General features: G+C 42.0%; 1 non-coding gene across 1 annotated transcript; it reads right to left on the reverse strand.

Annotated features, from left to right (window-relative positions):
* Positions 1-19,420: 19,420 nt before the first annotated feature.
* On the reverse strand, positions 19,421-19,527 carry LOC120267679. Its single transcript, XR_005538528.1, has one exon. It is a non-coding gene; the product is annotated as a small nucleolar RNA R71 (small nucleolar RNA).
* Positions 19,528-22,225: the final 2,698 nt, after the last annotated feature.

Here is a 22,225-nt window from a genome sequence, read left to right on the forward strand (position 1 = left end):
TCCGCTGGGGCTTAGTTGCGCGTGCAATGGAGTGAAGCGTTTAGGTGATCTTAGTATCTAGGGCTTAATTGTGGTTAGGGACCTGACACTTGGACCAATGGGTTAGGTCTATAATTAGGAAGAGATTTATCACTTGGAATCCCTAGAGCTCATTGCAACTCTATGCGAGTGCGAGGTATTGAGATTGTTCGATTTCTCCTCCAGGACATGTATAGAGTTAGGCATAGTTGACCTTAGATTTGGGACTATGTAATTAAGGATTTCCACAACTCACCATTGCATTGATTAGGAAGCATAATAGAGGGTTCTTGTACTTGAAACAATTATCCTAGGTGGAGCATTATCCGGGTACCCCATTTTTATCGATTGCCTTACCCCCTTCTTTACTTTTGCTCTCTTACTTGTTGCTTTTACTGTTGAGAATTGAATCATTGTCACACTCATTATCATTGATCTTTTACATAGCTAAGAATCGAATTAAGTATTTTTATTCCCTACTCCCTGTGGATTCGATACCCGCTCACCCGGGATTATTACTTTGACAAACCCATGCACTTGCGGATATACGTAAGGGGACCTTGTCAACAGCCGACCGAAGAAGGAGTCATCCAGAGAAGCCACACAGGCGTGTGGAAATTCCACATGCCCGTACGTTAATTCCACACGGATCGTGGGAAATACTCACAGGGGCGTGTGGATTCCTGATTCCAGCCTTTTAAAAGCCGATTTCTGCCCCGATTTCAGCATTCTTTTCTCCATCGTTTCTCCATCTTGAGAGAGGGCTGCGGCTGGGGTTTTGAGAGGTATTCACTAGGGATTAGGAGAAGTTTTATGGCTCTGACATTGTGCTCCATTTGGAAAAAGGTTAGTGGGAGAGCTTTCATCGGCACCTATCCGGCGAGGTGTATCCTAGGCCGGACAAAGGAACTTTTGGACGAGTAGAGGAATCTCCACAAGACCATCATCACAAGTATCGAGGGGGTTTTCTATTGATTCATTGCTTTTACATTCGATTTTATTGATTGTAATTAGCTCCATGGAGAGTTAAACCCCCTAGTGGGTACTTGGATTGTGAACCCTACGATGTACTCGTTTCATTGAACCTTGTTATTATGCTTTCACTAATTGATGTTTTTATTGAGTTCCAATCTTGAATGCATTGATTGTATGAATACTCTCTTAGAATGACAGTGGGGTTGAGAGTTATTGTTGGCAACCCTTGTGAGTGAGTGACACACCATGAGAGTTAGACAAAGCTAGATTGGAGAGGGTTGAGAGGGTGAGTCGAGAGATAGCGGAGTGCCCCCTTTCCCCTCTAGTGTGATTTATTCTACCTCCAATTTCTTGAGTTCTTTGCAGTCATAATCAAGTGAATGGGCTAAGGGATGACCTTCCGCTGTGGCTTAGTTGCGAGTACAATGGAGTGAAGCGTTGAAGTGATTTTAATATCTAGTGCTTAATTGTGGCTAGGGACCTTTCACTTGGACCAATGGGTTAGGTCTACATATAGGAAGAGGATTTATCACTTGGTTAGGTGAAGGATTATTTAAGCTCGACATGGGTGGGTCATTTGATGGCCTCAATCTCCTACCCACAATTCCTTCCTCGACTCATGGAAAAATGCCTTGAATCATCCAAAAGAGTTACCTGGGCTTCCAAGGGAACAAGTTTGGTTGAGAACTTGTCAGGCTTTGCATAGGTTGATCAATTGTTGGCTTCAACATCCTATCCACAAGTTTTTTCTAAAGCATGGTGTGATGAACTTCAAGTACCCATGACATTTGCTTGGGCCGCCAAGGAAAAATTTTTGGCTGGGTATTGTCCAAGCCCGGCATTGGTGGGTTCAAGGATGACATTGGTTTCCTCCCCACATCTTCAAATACAATTCTCGGAATTTTGTTTTTGCACTTGATTAAAATTGATGTATGGATGGAAAAATCTATGTTAAGGCAAGTAGCATCTTCACATGTGGTCGATGGAGTTTCTTCTACTTCCTCACATGTTTTCATGGCCATGATGTCATCCTCCCCTTGTCTTCTTCAATTTCAACTTGAGGTGGAACATCCAGTATTTGCTCAAAATGTATTGGAGCTACATCAGTTGCTTCTTCAATCTCCAACACCTTAATTCCAACTTCCATCTCAATCTCACTTTTGTTCTCTTCCTTGCAAATGTAATTCCCATACATGTCTTTAAAAGTTTGTGGCAACTCGGTTGATATATTGGAAGACTCTCCCATCTTGTTTTCCACATTTTGAAGAGATTGTTGGGCATTAAAAGTTTTGGCATTCAAGGCTTCAAGTTCAGCGTCGGCATTCATCATGAATCTTGAAAGCACATCTTGTGTATTGAAACCCCATCGATTAAGTTGCATACTATGGTTAACTAGAGGTTGGTAATGCCACGGTTCTTGAAAGGATGATTCCTGTAGCAATCCTTGGTGAGGGTATTCCCATTGTTGAGTATGATGATGTGCTAAAGCTCTTGGGTACCCTCACCAATACGGATTGTAAGCATTATGGTCCGGATTGCTTTGGCTTTCTTTCATGGCAAGAAATTCTTCCACCTTTTTTTGAAGTGCAAAAATTTTAGCAGCCAACAATTTTTCTTGAAAATCCATGGCCCTTTGTCAACAACTAAAACTAAAATCAATAAGCTAACAAAGAAAACAATTAAGAAGGAAAATAAATAAATATGGATAGAAGGGGTAAAAGAAACATAGAAAGAAAAATATTTACAAAAGAAAAGATAAATGGCTAGAGTAATGGACTACAAGCTTTCCTAATATTCCTTGAATGATCCCCGGCAATGGCGCCAAAAACTTGATTGCTTCCCCGCAAGTGTACGGGATTGCCAAGTAATACCTTGTGAGTGACACAGGGGTCGTATTCCATGGGGCCAAGGAAGTATTATTACTCACTCCTCATCTATTATCTAGCCTACAATTCTTAGTAAGAAGAACAAGTGAAATAAAATAAACTAAGCTAAGCAAACCCTATGGCCAGGTAACTAGCACACAGATGTAAACAAACAAGGGAGTATCAAGCATGAGAAGAGAGTATTTGGGAAAGGAATCCACCTAGGGTTGTTGTTAAGGCCCAAACTAGGATGGTTTAAAGATGCATTGATGGTAGTTGAGACCTAGAGACCTCGTGAGTAGATTAGCCCCAATTTCTCTATGCCTAACCCCTGATCCCATACGAATGTCAATTGAAATCTCTTCCGGATCAACACACCTATGATCGCATAAAGTTATGGGAGTTCTCTAATAGGAGTGAACCTACTCTTCTTCGACTTAAACCTAGCAATGATGGGCTACCAACACTCGATCTCTCAGCGTGTAGGAACAAGTATCCCCTTTTAATCTTTCCCAGATCTAGTACGTGTGAGTAGGTCACATCTATGCATACAAATCATAATAGAATCACAGATTTCTCTATACATGTAGTTCTAAGCATCAAGGCATGAAAGATTGAATCTCAAACAACCATCAAATTAAATGAAGAATAACATCCCAAGTTCTTACACAAGATGAACCCTAGGATTCATCCAAATCCAAACAAAAAAATAAGTCAACCCCACATGATAAGTGGCACTTATACAACATACAAGGAAGACAAAAACATAAAAGAAGTAATGAAAATCCCCTATAGGTTGTGATCCCATTGAATGGATGAAACTTCACAAGTTTGTCTATGATGGCTTAGATCTTCACTCTAACTCTTTCTCCTTTGCTCATCTCTCTCTTGGTGATGATGTATGCTCGTTTTCCCCAAGAATCTCACCAAAAGATGGCCGAAAGGCTCCAAAGAAGTGTGGTGGCAGCGGCCCAAATGGCCAAGGAAAAAGTCCCTTGCTCTGCCCTAAAAGTAGCTTTTATATCCCTCATGGCATACAGGTCGTATAAGGGTCGTATGGGGGTCATATAGCACTCAAATAATCTAGATCCGCGCTTCATACGGGATGCTGATAAGTGCTTGTGCGATAAGAATGCGAAGCGTTCTTTCCTTATAATGAGCATTACTTTTATCAAGTTTTAGCGTTAATACGTGTGTATTTATGTACTTTTATGCAGGTTGGGTTATGAGGCCGATTATTTGTGAAAGAAGCCATTGTAGATCATTTTACGTATTATTTGGAGGAGATCTTGAGAAGGCTCAAATGAGGAGACATGAGTCGGGTTTAGAATGCTAGAATGTGTGCCAACCTCCTTGTATTCGAGCTAAGGCAATGATTCGGAGGGGCACGAAGGCAGTTTCATCCTAGTATTCCGGCTTGTGCATATTTAGCAAGATCTCCACCAATGTGACCGTTTATTGAAGAACCAAGATGATCTACGACGTGAACGTGTGGCCGTTTATGTCACCTCGATGAAAACATGGATTTAGGAGTATTTCGGGCTGATATTGTAGCAGAGTACTGTAGCAAAATCATTGTAGCCGGGTACTGTTCACAGCCGGCCGAAGAAGGACCAAAATAGAGGAGCCACATGAGCGTGTGGAATATCCACACGGGCGTGCGAAACCTCATTCCAACCATATTTAAGGCCGATTTCATCCCTAATTTCAACATTGCTTTCTCCATCTTTTCCCCAACTTGAGAGAGGATTGCGGCTAGGGTTTTGATAGATATTAGCTAGGGATTTGGAGAGGTTCTTCGGCGCCGATATCGTCATCTCTTTGGAAGAAGATTGGTAAGGTAGCCTCCGTCGAATTGATTCGGTGAGGCGTATCTTATACCAGACAAGGGGATCTTGGGACGAGTAGAGGACTCTCCACAAGACCATCGCCATGACTATCGAGAGGGTTTTCCTATGGGTTGCTTTCTTTAATATTTGATTTCATTATCGTTTGTATTGTGCTCCATAGAGAGCTAAAGCCCTAGTGGGTACTTGGGTATTTGTGAACCCTAGGATGTATTAGTTTCATTGATTCTTTTTATTATGCTTTCAATTAATTGATGTTATTGTGAGTTATAATCTTGAATGTTTGATTATTTGAATACTCCCTTAGAGTGACACTAGGGTTGAGAGTTCATGTGGTAACCCTTGTGAGTGACACACCATGAGAGTTAGACAAAACTTGATTAGAGAGGGTTGAGAGGGTAAGTCGAGAGGTACAGGAGCGTCCCCTTTCCCTTTAGGTGTGATAGATTCTACCTCTGTTCCTTGAGTTCTTTGCAGCCATAATAGAGCAAATGAGCAAAGGGATGACCCTCCACTGGGGCTTAGTTGCGAGTTCAACGGAGTGAAGCGTTGAGGTAATTTTAGCATCTAGGGCTTAATTGTTGTTAAGGACCTTTCTTCTGGATCAAGGGTTAGGTCTACAATTAGGAAGAGATTTATCACTTGGAATCCCTATAGCTTAATGCAATCCTTCTGACGAGTGCGAGGTTGTTCAACCTCTCCTCCAGGACATGTAGAGGATTAGGCTTGGTTAACCCTAGATTCGGGGCCATGCATTAAAGGATGTCCCTAACTCACCATTGCATTAGTTAGGAAGCATAATACAGAGTTCTTACACTTGAAACGATTTTCCTAGGCAGATCAATACCCGGGTACCCCATCTTTATCGATTGCCTTACCTTCTCCTTTACTTTTGCTCTCTTTCGGGTTGTTTTACTTTTGAGAATTGAATGTTGTCACACATATCACTATTCATCTTTCATATAGTTAAGAAGCAAATTAATTATTTTTATTCCCTTTTCCCTGTGGATACGATACACCCACTCACCTGGGATTTATTACTTCGATAACTCCGTGCACTTGCGGGAGAGCCATGTCATGTTTTTGGCGCGTTGCCGGGGAATAGGCGTTTAGAGATACGTTGCACTTTTATTTTCTTAGCTATTCATTTATCCATTCTATTTCACATCTTCTTTTCTATCATCATTCTAATTTGTTCTTCTTTTCTTTGATTTAAGAAGAATGATTTACATACCCGAATTAATCGACACCATCACCAGAATGGTTGAAAATATAGAGGAGAAAGTTCAAGCATTTGCAATACCGGACACACCGTGTTACTTTTTGCAAGAGCCGGATACCATTCAACATGTCGTGGAACAATTAGTTGAAGAGTACATCACCAGAATTCAGAAGTAGGACTGCGAATTTAATAGTGTGTTGGATCAGTTTGAGAGGTCCGCATTGGCATCATCGAGTGATCATTTAGAAGATAGTTTGGAAGCAGTTCTCGATCAGTTCGATTCATTTTATTATGAACAAAGACAGGAACTTTTCTCAGTAGGGGTGTCATTCTCAGTATGGGAGATTTGTGGTTTGAATACAACGACAGTTGTTGATTACCATACAGAAATACATTCACAATTGGGAGATGGGAAGAATGAAGTTGAGCAAGAAACGAACGAGTTTGAGAAAATTGACAGGTTGAAGGAGAGTAGATTACTTCCGTCAATAGATGAACCGCCAACCTTAGAGCTCAAGACCTTACCAGCACACTTGGAGTATGCTTTCTTGATGGAAGAATCTAAACTTCCGGTGATTATAGCCTCGAATTTGTCGGTGGAGCAAAAGGATAAGCTTGTTAGTATGCTAAAAAAGCATAAGTCGGCTATTGCATGGAAGATTTCAAATATCAAGGCCATAAATCCGTCCTTTTTGCACCCATAAAATCTTAATGGAAGATGATTACAAGTCTATAATCTGACCATAGCGAAGACTAAATCCGAACATGAAGGAAGTTATCAAAGTAGAAGTAATGAAGCTACTAGATACATGAATTATTTATCCCATATCCGATAGTGCATGGGTGTGTCCAACTCAAGTGGTTCCGAAAGAAAGGAGGCATGACAGTGGTAATCAATGAAAAGAATGAGTTGATTCTAACCAGGACAGTTACAGGATGGCAAGTTTGTATTGATTATAGAAAACTAAATGACGCTACTCGCAAAGATCATTTTCCGTTCCGATTTATAGATCAAATGTTGGAGCGTTTAGCTGGGCATCAATTTTATTGTTTCCTTGATGGTATGTCAGGATATTTTCAAATCCCTATAGATCCAGAAGAACAGGAAAAGACCACTTTTACTTGTCTTTATGGTACTTTTGCTTACCGAAGAATGCCTTTTGGGTTGTGCAATGCACCAGCCACATTCCAACGTTGTATGACAACCATTTTTGATGATTTGCTAGAGGACATTATGGATGTATTTATGGATGATTTTTCTGTATTTGGAAACTTTTTGATAGTTGTTTGAAAAATTTGGAGAAAGTTATAGTGAAAAGTGAAGAATTAAACCTCGTCGTCAATTGGGAGAAGTGTCATTTTATGGTTCAAGAGGGCATTGTCCTTGGACATAAGATTTCAAAAGCAGTGATGGAGGTGGATAAGACAAATATTAAGGTAATCGAGAAGCTTCCTCCACCTTCAAATGTAAAGGTGGTCCGCAGCCTCTTGGGGCATGCAGGGTTTTACAGAAGGTTTATCAAGGACTTCTCGAAGATCATACAACCATTGACTAACCTCCTAGAAAAAGATGCTCCTTTCAACTTTATAGATGATTGTTTAAGTGGATTTAAGTTGCTAAAGGAAAGATTAGTGCAAGCACCAATTTTGACAATACCGGATTGTAATGAACCCTTAGAGCTCATGTGTGATGCAAGTGATTACGCTATAGGAACAGTTTTAGGACAGAGGAAAGACAAGCAATTCTGTCTGATCTATTATGCTAGCAAGACCCTCACAAGCGCACAGGAGAACTATACAACTACTGAAAAGTAATTATTAGCAGTGGTATTTGCTTTTGACAAGTTCAGGCCATATCTCATTTTATCAAGGGTGACAGTATTTACAGATCATTCAGCACTCCGCTATCTCATGAATAAAGCTGACACGAAGCCAAGGTTGATTATGTGGATTTTAGTATTACAGGAGTTCGATATGGAAATAAAAGACAAGAGGGGAACTGAAAATGTGGTTGCAGATCACCTTTCGAGATTAGAAGGGTGTCAGGGCCAAGAACCGGCGAGCAAGGAGATCAACGATTTTTTCCCTGAAGAACATTTGTATGCGATACAGGAGTCAGAATCAGAGGGTACTCCATGGTTCTCAGATTTTGCAAACTATTTGTCAGGGAAGGTAATGAAGCAAGGTCTCAGTTTTCAGCAGAAGAAAAAGTTTTTCAGTGATTTAAAGAACTACTTTTGGGATGATCCTTACTTGTTCCGAATTTGCGCCGACCATGTGGTTCGACGATGTGTATCTAGGGAGGAAGGTTGGAGCATTATTGCACCTTGTCATTCGGGTCCCGTTGGGGAGCATTATGCTTCGAGTAGGACTGCTAAAAAAGTTCTTGCCGACGGATTCTATTGGCCAACTTTATTCCAGGATACTCATCAGTTTGTTCTTCGATGTGACAACTGTCAGACGACCGAGAATCTATCACGAAGAGATGAAATGCCTCAAAATCCGATGCAATTTTGTGACGTGTTCGATGTGTGGGGTATTGATTTCATGGGACCATTCCCGAGGTCTAATGGAAATCAATACATCTTAGTGGCGGTTGATTATGTCTCTAAATGGGTAGAAGCTCAAGCCCTTCCAACCAAACATGCGAGATGAAGCAATGCAAATAATAGAGGAGGGTGAAAATGAACTTCCCCGGTTCAACTTGTGCTCATCGTGAGGTATGACTCCACAAAAGGTATGGTGAGTAATTCATGTCTCGTCCGACTTCCATTAAAAACTAGGAAAGCTCACCAAAATTCCCTCAATGCCCTGCGAGGCAAACAGGGGACATCATCATTCCACAAAAATTTACCAATACAAACACAAGGGAGAAACTAGGCAGTAGTAAACAAAACACAAAGATGAAAATGACATAGAGTTCGACAATCACAAGTTTGTAGGGTAAGAACCATTGCAACTCATTAAAACACAAAAATACAAATTAAAGCAAACTAAAGTAAATGATAGGTGTCCAAGCTCAAACAGGCTGCCACTCATCACAATCTGGTGCCGGTGGGGGTGCCATGGTGGCAGAAGGAGGTGTCATGGTGTGCGAGGATGAGCCATAGTACGAGGTGATGAAACAATGAAAATCTGCTTCGAGCCGGTGCTATCCCTCAATGAAAATCTCATGTTGCTCCTGACGCACAGCCTGAACCACTCCCTTAATCCCCGTCAGTCTCATGTCAAAGTCAGGTAATAATGTAGTGCCGAGGGTAGGGATAGGCGCGCCCTCAGGCTCTGATCATGTGTGCTCTGTTTATCACTAACTCAACTCACTAGTGGCCTGGTGACGTGTGGGTCTGCTACTCGCATGCTCGCTCACCACCAAGACAATCGCCCGTACATGGGCCTTCTTGAGGGGTGCTGCACCTGCTACAAAAGTCATACTTCGCGTTTGCTCAAATAAACCCATGCCACGGATCAATCTAGTCACACAGGCCCATCAAATATAGCTCCCAAACGGGTATGTGAGCCCTGGTGAAGAAATGCATCGGCGCCAAGGTGGCCAAGGTGAGTAGGGCACCGCTTGAAGATGCCAGACATCGTGTGAATATCAGCTTGAGTGACCATCACCCTTGCTATCGGCCCGACCCCAAATAGAACGAGCAATCAAAGCATGAATGAATCTGTGTGCCGGGTCTGTCATGTGCGAGGCCTTTCAGATCTTATCACTAATTGCCAAGGTTGCCCAATAGTTGGTTATCCCCACTTCACTTGGGAAATCAAGCTTAAGATGTGTACCGGGCATGGAATTGATAAACTCGTCATCATAGATCCCCAAGTACTTAGCAAAGTCCAAGTGGTGCATAGTACACTTTTTCCCAAAATCTTGAAAATGGATGGTGATACATATCCTATCCCACACTGATTGTCCATCTTGTCGTGCCTCAAATGTACTCAAAACCTCCAAGGTTAATTGGCGAAAGGTTAACTCGTTGATGGCAAAAAGCTTGCCCTAACAATTATGTGATAAGCCCTCCTTGACCGGATTTGCTATCCAAAGGTTCTCCACAAGCCCCCAATCAATGTAGCATAATATCCCAAATGGTTTTGTCTTCAATCTATCATATCTCTCTCGATGATGGGCTAACTTGAAGACGGGTTCATCAGGTGTAGATGGGGGTGAGGTGGTTCTTGGGTGCTTGGAGGCGAGTCTTTTAGTGTGAGGTATCCCTACAATGAAGACAACCTCATTCAAGCTTATAGGGATACAAGATAAATCAAAATAAAATGGAAAAGATAGAGGAAACAAATGGAAAATTGAATTTTTGAGGTCATACGGGTGTATGGGAGCCGTATGGTCACTATTCACACGGCAAGAGTTTCCCCAATATTCATTGAATCGAAAACATTTTACATAAATTTCAATGAAAATTCATCCATGACATTCACATCATCCAAACCAAGCAAAATTCTAGAGAAATTCCTGACAAAATCTCCAAGAATGCCCAAGAAATGAAAGAGATAAAACAAGGGCATTGAAAAAGCATACCGATGAAATCTTGAGAAAACAAGCTTTAACCTCTAGGGAAACCACTAGATCGAAGTCTCCAATGGCTTGGGATAAGTTTTAGGAGAAAAAATGAGGAGATTCGGCCAAGAAATGAGGGAGGAAGAAGAGAGAAAATCGGTGGAAAAAGAGAGAAATGAAAAGAATGGAAGAGAAAGAAGAGGGTGTTATATGGGGCAGGCCCGCCCTATACGGCCCCGTATGGGGGCCATATGGGTCGAGAGACCTCTCTCGACCGAGACTCCTGGTGCGTAATAGACAACCCCTATACGGGGCCATATGGGGGCCGTCTGTGATGGCACAGAGCCATTGGATCGGCTCTATGTTCATCGCAGACGGCCTCCATACGGCCTAGGATGGCCGTATGACTTTTAAACTCATTCAAAACTTTGAAATCCTACTCCAAATGACATAAAAATGATATAGCAAGTTTGAAGACTTCTCCAAAAATGAATAAAATGAATAAAACGACGATCTAGCACATGAAATGACACCAAAATACGAGTTTCTCAAGAAGTTGCACAAATACACCACAATTAAGAACGATGAGAACAATGTGCCAAGTGTGTGAGCATGAGCTTATTCAAAGACAAAACAAGTCTAAGAAATATGAAAATTGAACTGAACTAAGATCTAGAATTCAAAAAATGTAAGAAAACACCATCGAATGCTTGGGTTGCCTACCAAAAAGCGCTTGTTTAACGTCATCAGCCTGATACACCTCATTCCTTACTTCATGGGGGTTCAAAGAGTTTGAAGCCACCCCCAATTTCTCTTGTAAGGTTGTTATTGAAGTATAATTTCAATTGTTTCCCATTGACCCTAAAAGTGCCATTTTTCGGGTGGGTTACCTCAACCGCTCCATGTCGAAAGACTTGAGTGACCATGTATCTACCTGACAAACATGATCTTAGTTTCCCTCGAAATAATTTCAACTTGGAGTTGAACAGTAGGACTTGATTGCCCTCGTGAAATTGTTTAGGATGCTTGATGCATCTGCCGTGGTAGTCTTTTACTTTTTATTTATAGAGCTTCAAACTCTCATATGCCGTGGAGCGCCACTCATCAAGTTCATTAAGTTGGAGTTTTCTCTTGCAACCTGCAAGAGAAGAATTGAGATTTAGAAACTTAATAGCCCAATATGCTTTATGCTCAAGCTCAACAGGTAAATGGCAAGCTTTTCCATAGATTAGCCTATACGGAGTGATTCCAAATAGGAGTCTTGTAAGCTGTTCTATAGGCCCATAGGGCGTCATCTAGATGTTCTGCCTAATCTCTTCATTTCTGAGATATAGTTTTCTCCAAAATTCACTTCAAGTCCTTATTTGGCACTTCTACTTGCCCACTAGTTTGTGGACGGTATGGTGTTGCCATTTTATGGGAGACTCCACAGCGCTTCAAAATTTTTGCAAATTGGGCGTTACAGAAATGAGTGCCCCTGTCGCTAATGATTGCATGTGGTGCACCAAACCTGGAAAATAATTTCTTTAAGAATTTCACGACCACCCTCGCATCATTTGTTTGCAAGGCTTGAGCCTCTACCCATTTAGACACATAATCGACAGCCACGAGTATGAACTTATATCCATGGGAGCTTGGGAAGGGTCTCATAAAATCAATCCCCCACACATCTAAAACTTCACAGGATTGGTTCCAATTTTGGGGCATCTTGTCCCGGTGAGATATGTTGCCGGCCAGCTGACATCTATCACAAGCTTGAATGAATTTCTGGGTGTCTTGGAATACCAATGGCCAATAGAAACCTGCATCAAGAATTTTCTTTGTTGTTCTATTTGCATCATAATGGCCACTAGTGGGTCCTAAGTACAAATGCCTCAAAATGCTTAGACCCTCTGCGCTAGAAACACATCTTTGAGCAACCTAATCGGAACAAATTCTGAATAGGTATGGATCCTCCCATATGTAGTGCTTAAGGTTTGAAAGAAATTTCTTCCTTTGTTGATATGTAAACCATTTCGGGATGACCCCACCGACCAAGTAATTATCAAAATCGGCAAACCAGGGTGGTTCTCTCTTTTCTACTACATGGATATTATATAAGTGTTCTTTAGGGAATGAGTCATTATTGTCCTTCTCTCTTATAGTTTCAATGCCAGAGCTCTCTATACGTGATAAATGATTAGTTGCAAAATTCTCTGCTTCCTGCTTGTCCTTGATCTCAATGTCAAATTCTTGAAGCAATAAACCCCACCTTATCAAACGTGGTTTGCCATCTGATTTGCTAAGTAAGTACCTCAAAGCTAAATGATCAGTGTACACCACCACTTCAAAAAGAACCAAATATGACCAGAATTTATCAAAGGCAAATACCACAGTAAGTAATTCCTTCTCAGTCGTAGTTTAATTCTCTTGGGCTCCCGTTAGAGTCTTGCTTGCGTAGTAAATGGGATGGAAATGTTTATCTCTCCACTGACCAAGCACTGCCCCTACTACAAAGTCACTCACATCACACATCAATTCAAATGGGGAGTCCCAATCTAGGGCTACCATAATGGGTGCTTGAATTAGTTTCTCCTTGAGTGCAATAAAGGACGTCATGCAATCATTATCGAACTCGAATGGGACATCCTTTTCCAACAACCTTGTCAGGTGTCTAGCAATTTTAGAAAAATCTTTGATGAATTTTTTATAGAATCTGGCATGTCCAAAAAAATTTCTTATGGCCTTCACAGAATTTGGAGGTGGTAATTTTTCGATGGTGGAAATATTTGCCTTGCCGACCTCAATTCCTTCTTTCGAAATTTTCTGACCGAAGACTATTCCTTCTTGGACCATGAAATGGCATTTCTCCCAACTTAGCACAAGGTTAGTCTCTTCACATCAAATGAGGACCCGCTCAAGGTTCTTGAGGCACATATCGAATGAATCACCAAAGACGGAAAAATCATCCATGAATACTTCCATATAATCTTCAACCATATCCTCAAAAATGGCCGTCATGCATCTCTGAAAGGTAGCCGGGGCGTTACATATCCTGAATGGCATGCTGCGATAAGCAAATGTAACATACAGACAAGTGAACGTAGTCTTCTCCTGATCTTTGGGGTGATGGAAATTTGGAAATTAGCAGATAACCCACCCAGAAATCAATAGTAGCATGTCTAGCTAGTCTCTCCAGTATCTGGTCAATGAATGGTAGGGGAAAATGATCTTTTTGGGTGGCATCATTCAATTTTCTATAGTCGATGCATACCCTCCACCCGGTAGTTTTACGAGTCAGGATTAACTCATTTCTTTCATCGGTGATCACAGTCATTCCCCCCTTCTTTGGAACCACTTGCATGGGGTATACCCACTCACTGTTTGATATCGGGTAGATAATGCCCGCATCGAGAAGCTTGATGATTTATGCCCGAACCACTTCCTTCATATTTGGATTGAGTCTTCTTTGCAGCAAGGCTTTGGGTCTATGTTCATCCGTCTTTAGAATTTTGTGAGTGCAAACAGAGGGGTTTATCCCTTTTATGTGAGCAATCTTCCAAGCAATCACTCTCTTGTACCTTTTTAGCACATCCACCAATCCTTTCTTTTTATCAACTGTTAGGTTTGAAGAGATGATGACTAGAAGTTGTGCACCCTCTCCAAAAAACGCATACTCAAGGCGCTCAGGTAATGTTTTCAACTACAAATCTGGTGCTTCCTCAGTTGACGGCATCATACCTCTTTTCCATAGCCCATCACCCTGTTCGGACCATGTACTCTCATTAGGACTATTGCCTGTACTATTGACAAGAAGCTCAAAACATTCGACATCATAACCTAGACCTTCATGTTCCCCATACTGATGCTCCAAGTCGGACTCTTGTACCTTTGCTAACACCTGGCCCATTTCAGCACGGTCCTCCAATGTGGGATTCATTGTAGTAGACTGTCGGCCTCGTAGTCAAAATAAACTGTTCAGTTGGTGATTCGCTTCCTCCTTCCACTGATGGTGTTCCACTTTCCATAAAGGTCTTAAACACTGTGTGCCAGCTGCCACCATCATAAGATATGCTAGAATCCCCTGATAGCAGAAGTGTGTATAAATAGTTGTCTAGAGGGTGTGAAAAATGTTGTTGAATTTGCCAATTAATCCAGCCTTCAAATCTGTGTACGTAACCTTCCAACTTGATGTTCTAATTTGCCATGTTGCACTCACGAGATGAACTATACAGAAAGGAATACAGAATGAATTCAATTATTAAGATCCAAGGAAAAGAAAATGAACTAAAAAATGAGTAAAGAATGAAATGGCTAGAGTAATAATCTAAAAGTTTCCTAGAATTCTTTGAAGATTCCCCAACAACGGTGCCAAAAATTTGATTGCTTCCCTTGCTTCCCTACAAGTGTACGGGATCGCCAAGTAATACCTCTTGGGAAGACAGGAGGATCGTATTCCTAGGCACTAAGGATCTCCTATTACTCCTTCTCGAACTATTATCTAGCCTAAGATCTCAAGTGATGGAATTTACTCTACTAGAAGGAATTAAAACTAAAACAAGATTTCTAACAAATTAGAGAGAACAAGCAAGAAATTCAATGTAATGCAAAGGCCTATCGATGTGGATCCCCTTGAGGAGTTATCATGAAATATGGATGATGATTAAAAGATGCAAGGGTAAAATGGGATAAGAGATTTCTAGATTAGAACAACCTCAATTTCTCTGTGATTGAACCCTAATCCCATGCGAACATAGATAGGAATTAATTCCAAATCCACATTCCTACAATTGCATTAAGCACAAGGAAATCTCAAATAGCGAGTTAAACCTACTCTTCTTCTGCTTAACCTAACATGGAGGGCTACCAACACCCAATTTCTCAGGGTGATGATACAAGTATCCCCTTCTAATCCATTCATGAAATAATACATGCGAGCAAGTCACATCTACATGCATCACTAATAAAACGAGCTACGGATTTCTTCTTAGTGTAGCACTTAGCATGAAAACAATGGATTAAATCTCAAAATTATCCAAGCATGGAATTAACAAATAATCATCCAAAATACATGATAAAACCACCCAAGGTTCACCAACACCCCGTGGCCTTGTGTGTCTAGTGTGTTATCATCCCACAACAAGCAATACAATCAAGTGAAACACAAAACGAAAAAGCATAAATGACACTTCCTAGATGAAATAGTGGATGAGGAGGTAGAAAATGTGCCAAATGACGCTTTCCCCACCAAAGGAATGCCGAATGACGCTTCCTCTAGCCGTTGGTCTCCTTCCTTCATATCTTGGTAGATCTCCCCTTGAATGATGTTGCCTTCTTGCCTTGAGAGTCTTGGACCTTGGCCGTGAATTATCTCTTAGCTTCCTTGCCCTTCTTCTCCTTCCCAAGGTCGCCCAAAGCCTCTCAAGTAGTCTCTCAAAATATGCCCAGAGAAAGTCCCTTGTTCTGCCCTAAAAGTCGGTATTTATATCCTCCATGACATACGGGCCATATAGGGGTCATATGGTTGTCATATAGCACCCAAAAACCCTAGATTCGTGTTTCATACGGGTGCATATGGCCTCCATACGGCCCTATATAGTAGGTAGTATAGAAATCTGGGCAGACAACTCTAAATCATTCCGCTGCTAGAGTGCATACGGCCCCCTTACTAGGTAGTATGTGGGTGGTATGAAATTCCTGTTTTCTTCTCTTTTCCCCTAAATGATATCTTCTTGTTCTCCATGGCTTCTTATACCCTACAAAGCAAATAATAGACTATTAAGCGCAAAATGGGAATCAAACCTCACAAAATAATTGCAAAGTGAATGCGATATATATACGAAAACATCTACATTTAGACACTTATCAGTGAGTATGTATAACAATCAAGACTAATATAAAAGATATGTGCACTATGAAACTCCCCCCCACACTTAAGTTGTACATTATCCCCAATGTACACATGCAAGTTCACTCATGATGTATATAAATCAAGAATAAATGCGGGAGAAGCAATCAAAATAATGCTCCCCTGACTCCTAGTGTTGCATTTGATGGAGCTAATTCGTTGGGAGTGGTGTTCCAATGGGTTGTGAAGCATACACGACCAAATGCCGAGGCACCTTGCCGTGTCTATGACAAGTTCTTACTTCCCATAATGACAAGACCATCTGCATGGATACACGAGGGGTTCAGTAAAGCTCAATAAAACAAAAACAGCTCAAGTAAATAAAGGATAGAAATGAATATAACTCAAGACAATAAAATGAAAATAAACTCAGAAGGAAAATCCTTTATGAGTATACAAGTCCAGAAGGAAATGCAAATAAAGAAATGAAAATAAAATCAAGTGTCGGTGCCATGCTCTGGCTCCTCTGCTGCTACTAGTGAAGATGATGATGCTTGTGGATGAACTGAGGTACATGGTGGATCAGCTAGTGCTGGAGTAGGTGATTGATAAGTGCTTATGCGATGTGGATGCGAAGCGTTCATTCCTTATGTTGAGCATTACTTTTCTCAAGTTTTTACACTAATATATGTGTTTTTATGTTACTTTTATGCAGGTAGGGTTGTGTGGCCAAGTATGAAGGAAAGTAGCCAATGTGGATTACAATGCACCAATTTTGGAGGAAATCTTGCTAAGGTTAAAACGCGAAGACAAGGGTCGATGTGAGATTCTAGAGTGTGTGATAACCTCCTCGTATTCGAGTTGCCACATCCATTTGGAGGGGCACAAAGGCAGTCACACTAGGGCATTCCGACTTATGCATATAGAACAAGAGCTTCACCAATGTGCCTATCATTGAAGATGCAAGTGATGCACGACGTGAACGTGTGCCCGTTTGCGTTACTCCGATGAAAGTATGGATTCGGGAAGCTATTCAGGCTGGATAATGTAGCAGAGCACTGTAGCAACACGGCAGAAAATACTGTACCAGCACTGTTCACAATTGGCCGAGAAAACAGGAGTTCAGAGGATCCACACGGGCGTGTGGAAATTATCCACGCCCGTGTGGAAATTCCCCACGGACACGTGAAACATCCACGCCCGTGTAGTCGCCCGATTCCAGCCCTAGTTAAAAGCCGAATCAACCCCGATTTTAGTATTCTTTTCTCCATCTTTTCCCCAACTTGAGAGAGGGCTTCGGCTAGGGTTTCGAGGGGTATTGGCCAAGGTTTTGGAGAGGTTCTACGGTTCCGACATCGTCATTCCTTAGGAAGAAGGTTGGTAGGGGAGCTTCCGTGGAGGCGTATCCTATACAGGACGAGGGAATCCTTGGACGACTTGTAGAGGACTTTCCACAAGACCATTGATACAACTATCGAGGGGGTTTCTTTATGGATTCATTGCTTTTACATTCTATTTCTTTGATTTTACTTAGCTCCATGGAGTGCTAAACCCCTAGTGGGTACTCGGGTATTGTGAACCGTAGGATATATTTGTTTCTTTGAACCTCTTTATTATGCTTTCAATAAATTAATGTTTATTGTGAGTTCCAACCTTGAATGCTTGATTGTATGAACATTTCCACTAGAGTGACAATAGGGTTAAGAGTTCTTGTTGGTAACCTTGTGAGTGAGTGACACACCACGAGCGTTTGACAAAGCTAGGTTGGAGAGCGTTGAGAGTGTGAGTCGAGAGGTACATGAGCATCCCCTTTATCCTCTGGCATGATAGATTCTACCTCCGTTCCTTGAGTTCTTTGCGGTCATAAAAGAGTGAATGGTCTAAGGGATGAACTTCTGCTGGGGATTAGTTGCGCATGCAACGGAGTGAAGCGTTGAGGTGATCTTAGTATCTAGGGCTCAATTGTGGTTAGGGACCTTCCACCTGGACCAAAGGGTTAGGTCTATAATAAGGAAAAGATTTATCACTTGGAATCCATAGAGCTCATTGCAACTCTATGCGAGTGCGAGGTGTTGAGATTGTTCGATTTCTCCTCTAGGACATGTATAGAGTTAGCCATAGTTGACCTTAGATTTGGGACTATGTAATTAAGGATTTCCACGACTCATCATTGCATTGATTAGGAAGCATAATAGAGGTTCTTGCACTTGAAACAATTATCCTAGGCGGAGAATTATCCGGGTACCCCATCTTTATCGATTGCCTTACCCCCTTCTTTACTTTTGCTCTCTTACTTGTCGCTTTTATTGTTGAGAATTGAATCATTGTCACACTCATTATCATTGATCTTTTACATAGCTAAGAATCCAATTAAGTATTTTTATTCCCTACTCCCTGTGGATTCGATACCGGCTCACCCAGGATTATTACTTCGTTAAACCCGTGCACTTGCGGGATATAAGCAAGGGGACCTTGTCAAATTTTTGGCACCGTTGCCGTGGAGCTAAGCGTTTAGAGATACTTTGCACTTTGTTTTCTTAGCTATTTCACCATATGTTCTGTTTCATATCTTCTTATTCTATCAACATTCTGATTTTGTTTTTCTTTTTTTTGGTGCAGCTCCAGCTTATGACCCGAGGGAATCCCTCAATATTGATTGAAGGAGATCTTGAGCTTGAACGCACACTTAGAAAAAAAGGGAAAGAACCTATACAAGAACAGTCTAATTCAGCTGACTTTGAAGTAGAAGAATCTGAAAACATGGCAAGACAGTATGAGCAACAGCGAACACTATCCGATTATGCCAGACCTTTAGTATTTCGGACACAGTCGATTATTATGCGTCCCCCGATTACAGCTCAGAATTTTGAGCTGAAGCCGGCATTCATCCATATGTTGCAGCAGTCCGCACAATTCAACGGTTTGGCCGATGAGGATCCAAATAGTTATATAGAGAGCTTTCTCGAGGTGTGCGACATGCTGAAGATAAATGGGGTTACAGATGATGCCATCAAATTGAGAGCCTTCCCATTTTCCCTAAAGGGGAGAGTGAAACAGTGGCTACACTCAATACCTAGAGCATCGATTACTACTTGGGAGGAGATGGTAGAAGCTTTTCTAGCCCGTTACTTTCCTCCCGGAAAATCAGCAAAGCTTAGGAATGAGATCTCATCCTTTGTTCAGTTTGAATTGGAGTCTCTATTCGAGGTGTGGGAAAGGTTCAAGGAGCTCCTGAGAAAGTGCCAGCAACACGGATTCCCGGAGTGGATGATTGTTCAAACCTTTTACAATGGTTTGAACCCGAGTATAAGGCAACTCTTGGATGCGACAGCAGGAGGTACCTTATGTAGCAAGACCCCCGATAAGGCCCGTCAATTGATTGAAGAAATGGGGTTAAATAGCTACCAATGGAATGTTAGGGAGAAGAAAAAGGTGGCCGGTCTCCATGAAATTAATGCGGTAACTTCATTGGGGGCCCAAGTAGAGAATTTGAGTAAGAAGTTAGATCACTTAACTTCAAATAGAGTGGCGGTCGTGACTAATTGCGCCGGTTGTGGTGGAGGACATAATCCCTCCGATTGCCCGATCTCTATTGGAGATGTTTCTTCAGTGGAAAATGTTGATTTTGTAGGAAATGGCATGAGACCTCAAGGAAATCCATATAGCAATACCTACAATTCAGGTTGGAAGAATCATCCCAACTTTTCATGGAGTAATCAAGCACCACAAAAGGCCATGGGACCACCGAGTTTCCAACAACAACAAGCCCCCCAAGTTGAAAACAGAGTCTCAGGTTTGGAAACCTGAATGACAGACTTAGAGAAGCACTTGACTAGATTCATACAATTTGCAAATACAAGGTTTGAATCAGGTGAGTCTACACTTCGCAACCACACCGCCTCTTTACATAACCTTGAAAATCAAGTGGGGCAAATTGCGAAGTCTCTCTCCGAAAGGCCAAATGGAAGTTTACCAAGCAACACAGAAACCAACCCTAGAGAGCATGTGAAGGCGATCACTTTGAGAAGTGGTCATGAGGTTGAAGGTAGGCTTCCGAGTGAGAAGCCAAAAGAACATGCACTCGAGGTTATAGAGGTTGAAGAGGGGACAAGCAAAGAGAAAGAGATGGCACCCCCACTTTTCAAGCCAAGAATCCCTTATCCCTCTAGATTGAAAAATGACCAAGGGGATGAACAATATAAGAAGTTCCTGGGTTTGTTCAAGCAACTCCACATCAATATTCCTTTTGTTGAGGCATTAGCTTAAATGCCTAAGTATGCGAAGTTCGTGAAAGACTTGTTGAACAACAAGAGGAAGTTGGAGGAGAGTGCTTCAATGGTTTTAGATGCTTCATGCTCGGCAGTGTTGCAAAAGAACATGCCGAACAAGAAGAAAGACCCGGGAAGCTTCATCATTACGTGTAACATTGGCAACTTAGGTGAGGAAATGGCATTGGAAGATTCAGGGGCAAGTATCAACGTCATGCCATACACCTTCTTCCAAAAGGTAGGCTTGGGAGAGCCTAGGACTACTCGGATGACTTTACAGTTGGCGGACCGAATGGTGCGACACCCGAGAGGCATCATCGAATACGTGCTTGTTAAGGTGGATAAGTACATTTTTCCGGTTGACTTTGTAGTGCTAGACGTCGATGAGGATGCAGATGTACCCTTGATACTTGGGAGAAAGTTTTTGCGGACATCCAAAGCATTGATTGACATGGATGCGGAGAACTTACACTGAGAGTTGGAGATGACAAGCTCACATACCGCCTTGCTGAAACCATGCGGCATTCTCTTGATTTTGATGATACTTTATACTTTCTAGACACTACTGATGAGCTTGTTGATGAATACATACAGGAAATGTTCATTCCGGATCCGTATGAAGGTTTGTTCGACCAAGAGGAGGGACATGAAGATGTAATGATGCTTGGGTCGACGGATGAAGTACCATCTACCACGGGGATCTTAAAAGAAGGTGCTCCGGAGAATGAAGAGGGCTAGAATACACCACCGGAAATGCTCCAAGGCTGTTGGAGACATACATGAGCCAAAAATGTTGGATGAACCATTGCTAGGTGGTCCGAAGCCCGATAATACACACTCTACCCTCAAGAGACTTTGCACATCATGCTTCAAAGCCATGGGTAAGAGGGTAACTTTCATTAATGAACCTCCGTGAGGTAAGACAAGATACGTCAAGCTAAGTGACATTAAACAAGCGCTTCTTGGCAGGCAACACAAGTGTTTACTGTTTTCTTAGCTTTTAGTTTAGTTGTTTGCATGAATAAATTGTTAAGTGTTGGTGTCTTAATCTATTAGGCTCTGAGTGTGTAAACATGTTCAGAAATGTTTTGCAAAGCCTGCAGATTTTTCTAAGTTATCCAGAGAAAACACACGGGCGTGTGGAATTTCCACACGCTCGTAAGTGTGTAATGAGAGCTCATCCAGAGAAGGCACAGGGGCGTGCGCCTATCTCTGTGAACGACCATGCGACTGTCACACGCCCGTATGTAATTTCCGTAAGGGCGTGTGGATTCCTGCAGAGTTGGGCAGATTTTCCCGAGAGCACACAGGGGCGTGGACTCGCCCCTGTGGGCAACCTTGTGAACCATGCACGGGCGTGGGTAATTTCCACACGCCCGTGTGAAACTCTGCAGAGCAGTTCTCTCCATCCTGAGAAAACACAAGGGCGTGCAGTTGCTCCTGTGAATTGGGCATGTGAATGTCCAAGCCCGTGTAGAATTTTCGCACGGGCGTGTATAACACTTGGTATTTTTCTCGGATGTCCAGAGAAGCCATAGGGGCGTGCGTCTTCCCCTGTGGGTCGGATGCACGGGCGTGGATATTTTGCACACGCCCGTGCGAGAGCAGTCCGAGTCAAAGAAGTGTTTTCCCGAGAGTGCACAGGGGCGTGCATGCGCCCCTGTGGCTCTTTTGTAATGAAGCACAC

This window comes from Dioscorea cayenensis, chromosome 1 (assembly GCF_009730915.1).
Source record: "Dioscorea cayenensis subsp. rotundata cultivar TDr96_F1 chromosome 1, TDr96_F1_v2_PseudoChromosome.rev07_lg8_w22 25.fasta, whole genome shotgun sequence".
Lineage (NCBI taxonomy): Eukaryota > Viridiplantae > Streptophyta > Magnoliopsida > Dioscoreales > Dioscoreaceae > Dioscorea > Dioscorea cayenensis.